A 12,190-nucleotide genomic window follows, 5' to 3' on the forward strand; every position below is an offset into this window, starting at 1 on the left:
GAGTAGATAACAAAATCAAAACAAGTCTCTGGTATTCTGGGGAATTGTATTAGGTACAGGGAGAGAGGAAGGGGGCAATCTTTACTGAAATTGGCAGTAAAGTAAACCATTGGCAGAAATGTTAAATGACTTCCAAATCCATAAAATAGCTTGTAACAAAGCTGTGGTTAAAAGAAAACCCTACCTGTTTCTATAGGTATTCTCATTTCACCTACAAATATAATTCACTATTAATAGGTCACATTTTTAGAAGAACTGCCATAATGATCTCAAAATTAGATTTAACAATAAATAGGTCTTGAAGTCTGTATTATTTCCATGTTTACACTGAATAGTTTCAGCTGGCAAAGGACCAACCATATCCTTTTTGGAATCTTTTTTACAACTTTCTAGCCTAAATCAGCACAGAAGCCAAGAATTTCTGGGACCCTAAAATATAAAACAGGACAAGTATCTCTGTCTCTCTCAAATAATAATGATTAAAAGTGAATGAGGCAAGATTATTTTCCAGGGACATGCCTTACCAACCATCCTAATTTCTCTCAGCTAATTAATAGAAGAAGAAACTAAATTCCTAATTCTTTAATTGCTAGTTTAGCACCATTTTCTGTTGTGCAAACCTGCTTCTAGGCAAAATTCACATGAAAGCCATATGAAATGAAAAAGAAAATCAATAATAGGGCAAATAAGCTTCTTTACTTTGTAAAATACAAATAGGGCATGAAGAAATATGAAGGAATTTGATTTGAATATTGGTAGATGGGATTCAGCTTTCTGACTTCCATTGAGCTTGCTGTTTTTCCTGTTTTCTTGACTTTTATGGTTGGTTGCTTGGTTTGTTAAGAGGGAGGCGTGGCTACTCTTCTCCTAAGCTCTGTGCAAATGGACAACTCTATATTAGTATAAAAAAAAAAGTGTGTCCATTTTGGGTCCACTGACCTGATTTCATTTATTCAGCAAAGCATATGGATGACACAGTGTCTGCAGTCTCAGCACTAAGCAGTGCCTGTGGATTTGCCAAGGTGAGGGTGGATTTGTGAACCAAGCCTCTATTATGAACCACAAACCATAGAGATGCACTGTACACACTAGGGCAAAGGTGTCCTTTGGCATACAGTGGCCAGGGAAGGTCTCTTGGAGAAGGTGACCAGTGAGCAGGAATGTGAAGGACAAATGGCACAGCACCTCTGCCCTGCAGTTTCACACATTTCATGCATGAGCAAGCTGAGGTCTGAAGAGATCAAGCAATTTGCTCAAGATGGCAGTACTATGGAATGGAAAAGGTGAAATTCAAGTCTAAGTCTATCTGACTTCAAAGCCAATAACCTTGTTGTGACATAAAAAAAAAAAATGCAAGTATGAAATGATTCCCAAAGAAATAGGCATGTGAGAAAGATGCTCACACATCTGTACAACTTGAGACTCTTGGAGAAATAATAGGCTACCTTTTGCTTTTACTTTTTAATGCACCAAGGCTACATTTAGCTCAGAGAAATTTGTCTTATGCCAGCCAAGTATAACAGGGACTATTTAGAGAGACCAAAGTCACCAACAGCCAAAAAAAAGAAGAAATAGATGCTTCTTTTCCTTAGCAAATTGGCTCTGTCTCTGGTTCTTCTAATATACACAAAAACAGAGTGATAAAAAAAGGAAGAATTGAGACAAATATTTATACATATGGTGGTGAGGACACCTGGCAGAGCAGGTGAATTAGCTGCCGAACGAGATGTTGCCTGCAGATTCAAGTACCAGGAAAAGTGACACATTTTACAGTTAAACTTAACGCAAACCTGTTATGCAGCTTATCCCCAAAGCTCAACGGAAGCAAGGGATTCCTTTGTTTTCTTTTTTTATGTGCAAGTAGACTTTTAAATTAGGTGTTCTATAGTGTTGACTCTCCACTCTGCACATACTTATTTATGAGGACAGAATTTCAAATTTCTGCATCTCACCCAGATTGGGATGTCACCTTTATCATCCCAGAATAAAATCCAGCCCTTACAAGTAGTATACAGCTCTTGCCATTAGTGTAATGCACACACGCAGGCAACTGTAATGATTATTTAATTGAATATAGATGTTGGCTGAATACCAGTGCAAAACACCATGCATTTTAAATCAATCATGATGCATATTAATTCAGCACTCATAACAGAGTATTTCCTATAACAAATGTAAGAGGACAGACTCTTAGCCTTGTGGGAGTTTAGAACCTACATTAACACATATTCTACCTTTAAATCTTTCATATTTCATTGGGAAACAAGGGGGGAATATGACAAAAGTTTTAATTTTGCTTCAGTGAACAATTTATTTTTGCATAATGAGTATATTTCTGAGAAAGTAATTTAATGCTTTGCAGTGTTATTAGTTGTATTAATGGTCATTTTTGCACAAATTCTTCTCGAGACACCTATGGTTTACCAAGACATGATTTTAGGTGCTGGGTAAAAACCAATAAACAAGAAAACAAAAACCTTTCTCTCAGAAACTTAAATCCTAATGGTGAGACATACAATAAATTAGTAAATAAATGAACATGTAACACTGCAGAAGATGCTAGTGTTATGACAAAGACAAAGATTAAAGTTCAATAAAGTGAATAAAAGATAGCAGTAGGGTAGGGAATTATTTTACTTTAGATGATCAGAGAAAACCTCTCTGTTAAGGAACCCACTGACTGTTGGTTTAGAGAAACTTTGGAGCTAGTTGTGTTAAAGTCTGTGGAAAGAAGAAATGCAAAGGATGCATTGGATGGCATATGGTATGTGGAAGTTGGAACAAGAACACCAGTGTCACCACAGTAGAAAGAGCTGTAGAGTAGCTCAAGATGTGGTCCTGGAGGAAGACCATGAAGGTCTTCCCAGGCGGGAGAAATGACTTGGGATTTCCTGTACAGGAGTTAGGGTATTCTTTTGAGGATTCCACATGGAGGAATGATGGTAACTTTAGACAAATACAGACTGGTATTCCTAGAAAACAAATGTTTATCATTTAGAACTTACAGAATCTCAATTCAAAATGTCTCCCTTAATTGAGTGATGTTTTCAGTCCTTAGAAGGAATAAGGTTGAGTGAAACATAATTTCCAAGCAAACGCATTCAATCTTCTTCATCTTTATCTTTCTTATCTAAATATGAATATGATTGTGATTGCGAGAGTTTAATGGACAAGGTCTTCTAACATGGAATGAAGTAGGGAGAAAGACCTTTAAGAGACTGAAAAATGTACTCCCATATCTTACAGAAATATTTGACATTGCTCATATTTTTAAAGTATTTTTAGTTGTAGAAGAACACAATACCTTTATTTTATTTACTTATTTTTATATGGTGCTGAGGATCAAACCCAGTGCCTCATATACGCTAAGCAAGCATCGTAGCACTGCGTCACAATCCCAGCCTTCAATACATATTTTTATAAGCATCAAATGTTTCAAATGTCCAAACATTGTGACATATGGAACAGCATTTAATCTTTCTCACACCCTATGAAGTAAATTTGATCTGTGTTTACATGGGAGGAGAGTAGGACTTTAAGAAATAAGTGATGTGCCCAAATACACAGTAAGAGGCAGGTCTGAAATCAACTGCTGTTTCTACAATATTAGAGTTGTCTCCCTTAAGAAGGGCAGAGTAGTTAGAAAGAAAGAAAGAAAGAAAGAAAGAAAGAAAGAAAGAAAGAAAGAAAGAAAGAAAGAAAGAAAGAAAGAAAGAAAGAAAGAAAGAGAGAAGAAAAGAAAAGAAAAGAAAGGAAGGAAGGATCATGGATCAGTTGGAGTAATAGAGTGGAAAACAGTTCACTGGTTTCTCCATAGCTTAAACATTGCCAGGCACTATGGTTCACACCCATAAACCATAGCTCCCAATCTCAGAGGCTTGGGAGGCTGAGGCAAGTTATGCCCCACTTACCTAAAGTGTACTAATGGTAGTCTATTAAAATTATTAATCTATGAAGTGTCTTAATTCATTGATGAGGTCACAGTTTTCTGCATTGCCTAAAAACCCCATCCTCAAGCCTTTTGGTTTTAGGGATCATGCTTTCAAAACCTGAGTTTTTTTTCAGGGGATATTTCTAGATCCAAATCATAACAATATTAAATTTAATAACATAAATCTTCAACATAAAATTAAAGTAGTATGTGAATGTTTGTATTTATTTCTACATGTTTCTCTTGTATTTGGGCTGGTAGTAATGATAATGGAGAATGTTTTCCTTGACTTTATCACAACCCAATTGACTTCTATTCTTGTATGGAATGCTTCCCAGGTTTAAGATTATGGCTCACAGTGATCTTTCAGATGATAAGCCCTTATTTGTGATATAGCACATAAAAACAGCCATATATAAGGCAACAATATATTGGAAGTTCATGTGTTTCCTGACGAGGTGAAGCAAGGTTTATTTGCAAGCTCTTTGGGCTCATTGACTTTCATTGCCTCTCCATCTGTTTCAGTTGGTTTGTCATCTTTAGTGCAATGGAATATGGTCCATCTAATTCAACCTGCAGTAGTCAGTTCATTTAACTAGGTCAATGGATGGTTTTGTCAGAAGTTTTTTTGTGTGTATATGTGTGTGTGTGTGTGTGTGTGTGTGTGTGTGTGTGTGTGTGCGCGCGCGCGCGTGCCCACGCGCACGCATGCATGCACAGGAGCAGAGATATTTGTTTTGCTTTTTTGTTTTTGTTTCCACTAAAACAAAAGTAGGCAACTAGCAAAAACATAGTAATCTCATAAAAAAAATGTCCTTTTACAAATCCCCAGATTCAGTAACTGAGTTAGTATGATTTTTTGGAAATGTCATTAGTCTCAAACTATGGCAGTGCTTTTCTAAGGAAGATGTCAGATCCCCCAAGGAATCACCCATTATTACATGATACAAAAAGTCATGGATAATTATTAACAGCAGTTAACATTGAAGAGTGAAAAGGGGGTGAGGATTTTAACCATCTTACATGCTGCTATATTGTTTGAATTTTTAAACAACAATTATTACATTTTAAATATAAAATAAACAGGAAAAAAATAAAGATAGATATAGTTTTATACTGCTCCTTGGTAATTATACACTGAGCCAGTGTGTGGGATGATGGAATCAAAGGGGACCACACATATACAACTTTAGTTATACTCCATATTTCTGAATGTTTGAGAGCAATCCTGAGACATTCCTCTCCTTTTTTTTTATTTTTTTACTTACATTTTTGCCTTTCTTTTCTTTGGCATTCTTTTTCTGCTTTTTACATAACATAACATGAAGCACTTATACATTCACAATGTTATACAACCATCACATCTACCATGTTCCAAGTTATATTTAACATCTCTCTCTCTCTCTCTCTGTCTCTCTCTCTCTCTCTTTCTCTCTCTCTCTCTCAATAAGGACTTATCTCTAATTTCACTTTTCCCCAATCTTTGGAAAGCACAAATCTGCTTTCTATTTCTGTGGATTTACTATTTTTAATTATGTCCTGCAAATGGAATCACACAATATGTACTCTTTGTGTCTGGCTTCTTTCTCTAGCATGATTTCAAAGTTCATGCACACTGTAAACTGTATCAGTAATTTGCTCCTTTGTATGGTTGAATAATATTCTATTATGCAGATACATCAAATTTGTTTAGCCATTAATTTATTGACGAAGATTTTGGTGTGTCCACTTTTTAACTGTTTTAACATGTAGTGCTGCCATGAACATGTATGTACAAGTGTTTGAGAATGTTTTTAATTTGGGGATTATGCATATATATATATATATATATATATATCAGATTACTGATTCAGAAGGTAACTCAGTGTTTAAGTTTTCATTTTTGTTTTGTTTTGTTTCTGTATTGGGGACTGGAGATTGAACTCAAGGGCACTTGACCACTGAGCCACATCCCCAGCCCTATTTTGTATTTTATTTAGAGACAGTTGACCTTAAATTATACTACAAACTATAGTAATAAAAACAGCATGGTATTGGCACCAATACAGACATGTATTCCAATGGTACAGACTAGAAGACACAGAGACAAACGCACTAAATACAGTTAGCTCATACTAGACAAAGGTGCTAAAACAAAACATACAATGGAAAAAAGGTAGCCTCTTCAACAAGTAAAGATAACATGTGTTAAAAACTGTGTTTCTCAACTGGACATAAAATTAGCTGGGACCTTTTAAGAATCCACATATCTAGGCAAAACTTTGAAAGGGCAAGACCCTGGAAAGCAAAGAAAAACAAAAGTCACAAGACATGTCAAAAATGAAGGTAAAGCACTGTCAAAGACAAAGCAATCATCAAAATCAGACTCATGTTTGACAAACATGTTGGCCGTATTAGACTAGCAATCTGAAATAACCATGATTAATATGTTGTGTTAGTCTACTTTGTGCTACTAAAACTGAATACAGTTGGCCCCCTATATCTGTAGGTTCCACATCCATGGATTCAACCAATTGCAAGTCAAAAACATTAGAAAAATAAAGTAATAAAATTGCCTCTATACTGAAATTTACGGTATTTTTCTTGTCATTATTTCCTTAGCAATATTGTATAACATCTATTTGCATAATATATTCAGTGTATTAGCTATTGTAAGTAATCTGAGAGAGGATGTGTATAGGTTATATGTAATTATGCCATTTTATATAAGAGATCTGAGTGTCTACAACAGGGCCTGGAACCAATCCCCCACAAAGAGCAAGGGATAACTGGAACTGAGATGGGTCAATTATTAGATAGAAATATATTGATTCTTAGGAGGCTTAAAAATCTACAGACAAGGTGCTGACAGACTCAGTGTCCCTTCTTCCAAGACTGCTCCTCGCATGCTCTGTTGTTTTCATGACTCCTCACCTGGTGAAGGTGGAAGGTCCAAGGGCAAGAGCATGGATCCCAGAGCCCTTTTATTAAGGCATTAAACCCACTTATGGGAGGGAAACCCTCAGGGTCTAAATCACTTCTTAAATATCACACCTCTTAGCACTGTTAAAATGCAATTTAACTTAAGCATGAATTTTAGAGGGGACAAACATTCACAAAATATCATGGTAAAGGAAAATTCATAAGTCCAGATGAGTAAATGTTAGCAAGGAGATGAAAGAAACTCTAAGAATCAAAATAAATCCAAAACCAGACAAAAAGTAATGTTGATAAGAATGTCATCAATAGGCTCATTGATAGAACTGACATAGCAATTAAAGAATCTATAACTTGAAGATAAGTCAACAAAAACTTTCAAAACTGATACACAAAGACAAAAAATGAATGAAATTTAAAAATAAAAAGAGTAACACAAACAATATAGAACATTTATAAACTGTGGAATAATACTAACAGTAATAATATATAAATGGAATACATTGAAATCATGAAATAGGGGCACAGAAAAAACATGTAAACAAAGAATAACCAAGAACTGACATATGACATTAAACTATAGAAAAACCAAAAGACAGAAGGCTAATCTTGGAGAAGGTGAGCAACTTCTTATCATTAAAGCTGAAAGTACAGTGAATTTTTTTTAAAAGTAGTTAAAAAGAAAGAACAGAAAAAAATAAAAACTTGCCAACCTAGAACTCCACGTAACAAAATTATCCTTAAAAAATGAAGAGATATAAAGAACTCAAGATACCAAAACTTAAGGAAATTCATTACCATGAAACAGAACCTACAGAGAGTAAAATAATACTCTTTAGTTTGAACAAAAATGATATCGATCAGAAGTTTGTATCTACATTTAAAAGGAATAATAAGGAAGAATGTTAAGATGAATAAATGTAAGTAAAATATTTTCAGTGTTTCTTTTTAAATTTATCTAAAGAATAAATGTTTTTTGAAGCAATAATGATGACTGTGAGTTTTTATGGCATAAAGATAAGTGAAAGACAAAACAGCTATTTCACAAGGAAAAGGGGACAGGAATTTGGAATCCTTTTTTATACATGCCTACATTACATGTGAAATGATACTGTTATTTGAAGTTGGACTCAGATAAAAATATATATTAAGGTCTATAGAGAAATAACATTAAAGCTTTTTAAAACGTACAAATGCTATATCAAGATAGGTGATAAACCACAATCAATAAAAAAAATCTTAATCAAAACTAGAGGAGATTAAAGGAAAAAAGAAAGCAAAATGAAGTGTATGGGGAAGAACAAAATCCAAAAAACAAAGGTAGAAGAATATAGTTGAAATTATGGTCAGTTTTACTTCAACTATAACAATAATCACTTTAAATCTGAATTTGTCTAACACATGAGTTAAAAGAAACAGATTGTCTAATTTAATTTTTACAAAGTGAAATAAGCAAACAAAAACCAAGATCAAACTACATGCTATCTGCAGGAAACCAGCTGAAAATATTAAGGCTCAGCTAGGCTAAAAGCATGGAACATACCATGCTAACAGTAACCAAAGGAAAGAGGGAATAGCTACATTATATTAATATCATACAAAAAGAACTTTAGAACAAATAATTGATTAGGGTTAAAGAGGGATATTACATAATGATAAATGGCCAATTTTTCTTGAAGATGTAATCATCTTAAATATGCATGCGCCTAACAACAGTTCATGAAAATGCAATAGGCAAAAACTGACATAACTAAAAGGAAAAACAGAGAATTCAACATTTATATTTGTTGACTTCAATAATCATCTCTCATTAATTAGTAGATCAAGCAAGCAGAAAATGACAATGGATATATGAGAGCTGAACACAGTCATCAACTTAATCTAATTGAAATTTATAAAAAAATCCATTAAATGATAATAGAATACAAAATTATATCAAGGGCACACGGGACATTTACCAAAATAGAACAGTCTCTTAACTGTAAAACATACATTAACAAATTTCAAAGAATAGAAACCAAAGCATACTCTTAGCACACACCAGATTCCAATAAAAAAATAGTAACAGCAATTACCCATCAGGCAAATAAGTTCCAAGAGAAATTTAAAAATATTTTTGAAATAAGTGAAAATGGAAAGACAGCTCATTAAAATTTGTGAGGCACAGCAAAAGAAAAGGATAGAAAGACATGTATAGCATTATATGTCTATGATTGAAAACAAGGCATAGTCTAAACTTAATGTTAGTGAGCTTTCACCTTTGGAAATCAGAAGATGAGAAAGCATCTTGAGACTGTTTAGAAAGCAGTCTCAAGAAAGGAAATAAAAAGTAGAATAGAAATCAATGAAATTGAAAATGATGCAGAAGATCAACAAATCTAAATGTAGTTTCTCTGAAAATATCAACATGCAATGTATCAAGTTCTAGACAACCTGATCAAACAAAAAAGAGTAAAAACAAGACTTAAATTACCAACATCAATCATAAAAGAGGGTCATCACAGACATTAGAAAAACAATAAGGAAATTCATGGAAAATATTCCATATGGCTGACAGGAATACAACACCTAAATTATTATACCAAATTATTTTTTCTATATCTTACATGAGTCATTCAGAGAAAGGAAACTCAGACCGTGAGAGATCTTGAAATTACTATGGAAAAACATTTGGCAGTTTCATATTCAGTAAAATATTTATGTGATCCAGCAACTTCACACTGTTCTGTGGGATTTACCATAGAGAAATGAAAACTATATGCAGCTTTACCCATAGTTGCAGGAACAGGACACAACCTATATACTATAGGATTCCATTCATGTGATGTTCTGAGAAAGGCAAAATTATAAGAATACATCAGTGGTTGCCAGGAACTGCTAGAGGAGAAACTGGGCTGTTCAGGATGAAGTAGCACAGGGAAATGTTGGTGCTATCTTGATTGGGCTACTGGCTACCTGAACGTAGACATTTGTGAAACTATAACTTCAAAATGAGTGAATTGTGCTGTATATAAATCTGAAAAAGTGAATTAAATAATAAAATCCAAGGCTTCTGATTAACCGGAATCATCACTTCAGCTGCAGTTTCAATGTATACAAAATGAAACCAACTACACAAAACCTCCACAGCTAAACAAAATAATCACACACAGTCTGACTGTATGTTAAAAAGTTGAACATCCAGCCGGGCATGGGGGTGCACATGTGTAATCCCAAGGGTTTGGGAGACTATGTCAGGAGGATCACAAGTTCAAAGCCAGTCTCAGTAATTTAGTAAGGCCCTAAGCAACTCAGGGAGACCCTGTCTCTAAAGAAATATAAAAAGGGACTGTGGATATGGCTCAGTGGTGAAATGCCTCTGGGTTAAATCCCCAGCACCAAAAACCAAAACAAAACAAAAAAGACAAAACTTGAACATCCAGCTAAGAGATTCAGTTGTGATATTCTAAAATGTTTTATATGAATTGAGCTACATTTTTCATCCAACCTCAAAAGAACTATCTGTAGTAAGGGTCAATAAGTGATGGTTTTAAAGCAGGGCAGCTGGTAAATAGACAAGCCCTGGCTCTCCATCCAGCGTCCTTACTTGGTATTTGTCAACCACACCTGAAATATTATACCAAATTCTTTTTTTCTCTATCTTATATGAATCATCTGGAGAAGAGCAATTTAGAGAGTGAGAGATCTTGAAATTATATTACAAGAGGGATGGTTGATGAAATTGGTTACACATGGTCTGCAGAGATGAGAGTTTGAGGTGTGTGAAGAGGTCACAGAAGTTTTCAGAGATTTGAGAGTCTCTCTCACAAAGGAACTGGGCTTGTTCCACACATTAGTGAAAGTCCAATTATTGATGAAATCCAAATAGAATGCATGCTGAGTGTCACAGATCTGATGAAAGGGATAGGTCATACTTGAGAACTGTTGAAATCTCTTCGCATCCTTCACAGTCTTGTATTTGAATTGAAACCCTTCGTGGATGATGTGCACTGCCCTGCAAAATACTGAGCTCTGCTTCACAGGCAGTTTTCAAGAGCCTCAGAAATCTAGCCTCAAATGGGAGGTTGGCCCTGAGGACTTTCGGGTTTTACGTCTATCACTACAGTTTACTAATCCATATCCTGTTTCTGCGGCTAAATAACTGTGTAACCTACAGAAGTTACCTAACCTCTTTGAGCTACAGCTTCCTCAACTGAATGAAGCAAATAATGCTCTTAATTTCAAAGGGTTATTTTGAATATTGAGATCATATATGTAAAGCACTTAAAACAATGTATGCCAAGTATTAAACTCAGTAAATGAACAGTTTATAATTACCTGCTTGCCTTCACTATCTTTTTAACTTAGAAAGCTTCTTTTATCTTATCCTTTCCTTGCCTTTACTTTTAAATATATTTTTACACTATTATTCAGATATTAAGCTCCTTAAATATCTATTGGGAATATAAAAATGTTCCATGAATAATTACATTTGGCACAAGAACTGGGTTTATTATTCCATAGTGTAAATCTACCTTCAAGTTATCATGTGATAAATAAGATGCAAGAATGAAAGATGAGCAGTAGCCACTAGTAGTGCAAGTCCCAGATGTATTCAAAGACAGGCCACATTTTTAAGGATTGGAAAAACTGTTGAAGTAGAATGTTAATGGAACTTTGAAGAATTGGTCCACTTAGGTAAGAAAGAAGTCACATTCCAAGGAAAAACAGCACACTGAAACAAATTTCAGCTTAAGTTAAAATCCAAAGATTCTACCCTCTACTTGATGCTTTTCCTGGGTCTCTGGGGTTTACTGATTTGACACAATTCTCTTGAAAGATAACCCATTCAGTGATTCTGTGAGTCTCTGAAAATAAAAGACAAAAAATTTTTTCCCTAATTACTTCAAAGATGCCAATGTTTACATCATTACTTTTCCCAGGGATGGATTCTGGTGGTGGCAGGAAGAGAGGCTCAGAAAAATTAAACTGTTTCTAATGTATCCTTCATCCTCTTGTACACCCACCTTCTTGGCACATCCTGCCTTCTCCTGATGCAGGAGCTTTCGACAGAGCAGTTGATTACTGTCTCCATCATCAAAACTGATCATCCTGGGCGGCAGTCTTCCTTTCCATCCCACGCCTGGCTATCCCCTTGAGTTAACTCAACCTGAGCATGGAAGACCACCCAACAGCCTGGGCTCTCAACATCCTCCTCACTTCATCTCCAGTACCACCTTTCAACACTACTTCATTCTCTATTGACAGCAGACAAGCTATCTCACATTGACAAACCAGCCACATCTTCCCCAACCATTGCCTGCTCTCTCAACACATTCCAGGTGTAATTACTTGGACTTGGAC

The sequence above is a fragment of the Sciurus vulgaris genome (genome assembly GCF_902686455.1).
Source record: "Sciurus vulgaris genome assembly, chromosome: 2".
Taxonomy (NCBI): Eukaryota; Metazoa; Chordata; class Mammalia; order Rodentia; family Sciuridae; genus Sciurus; species Sciurus vulgaris.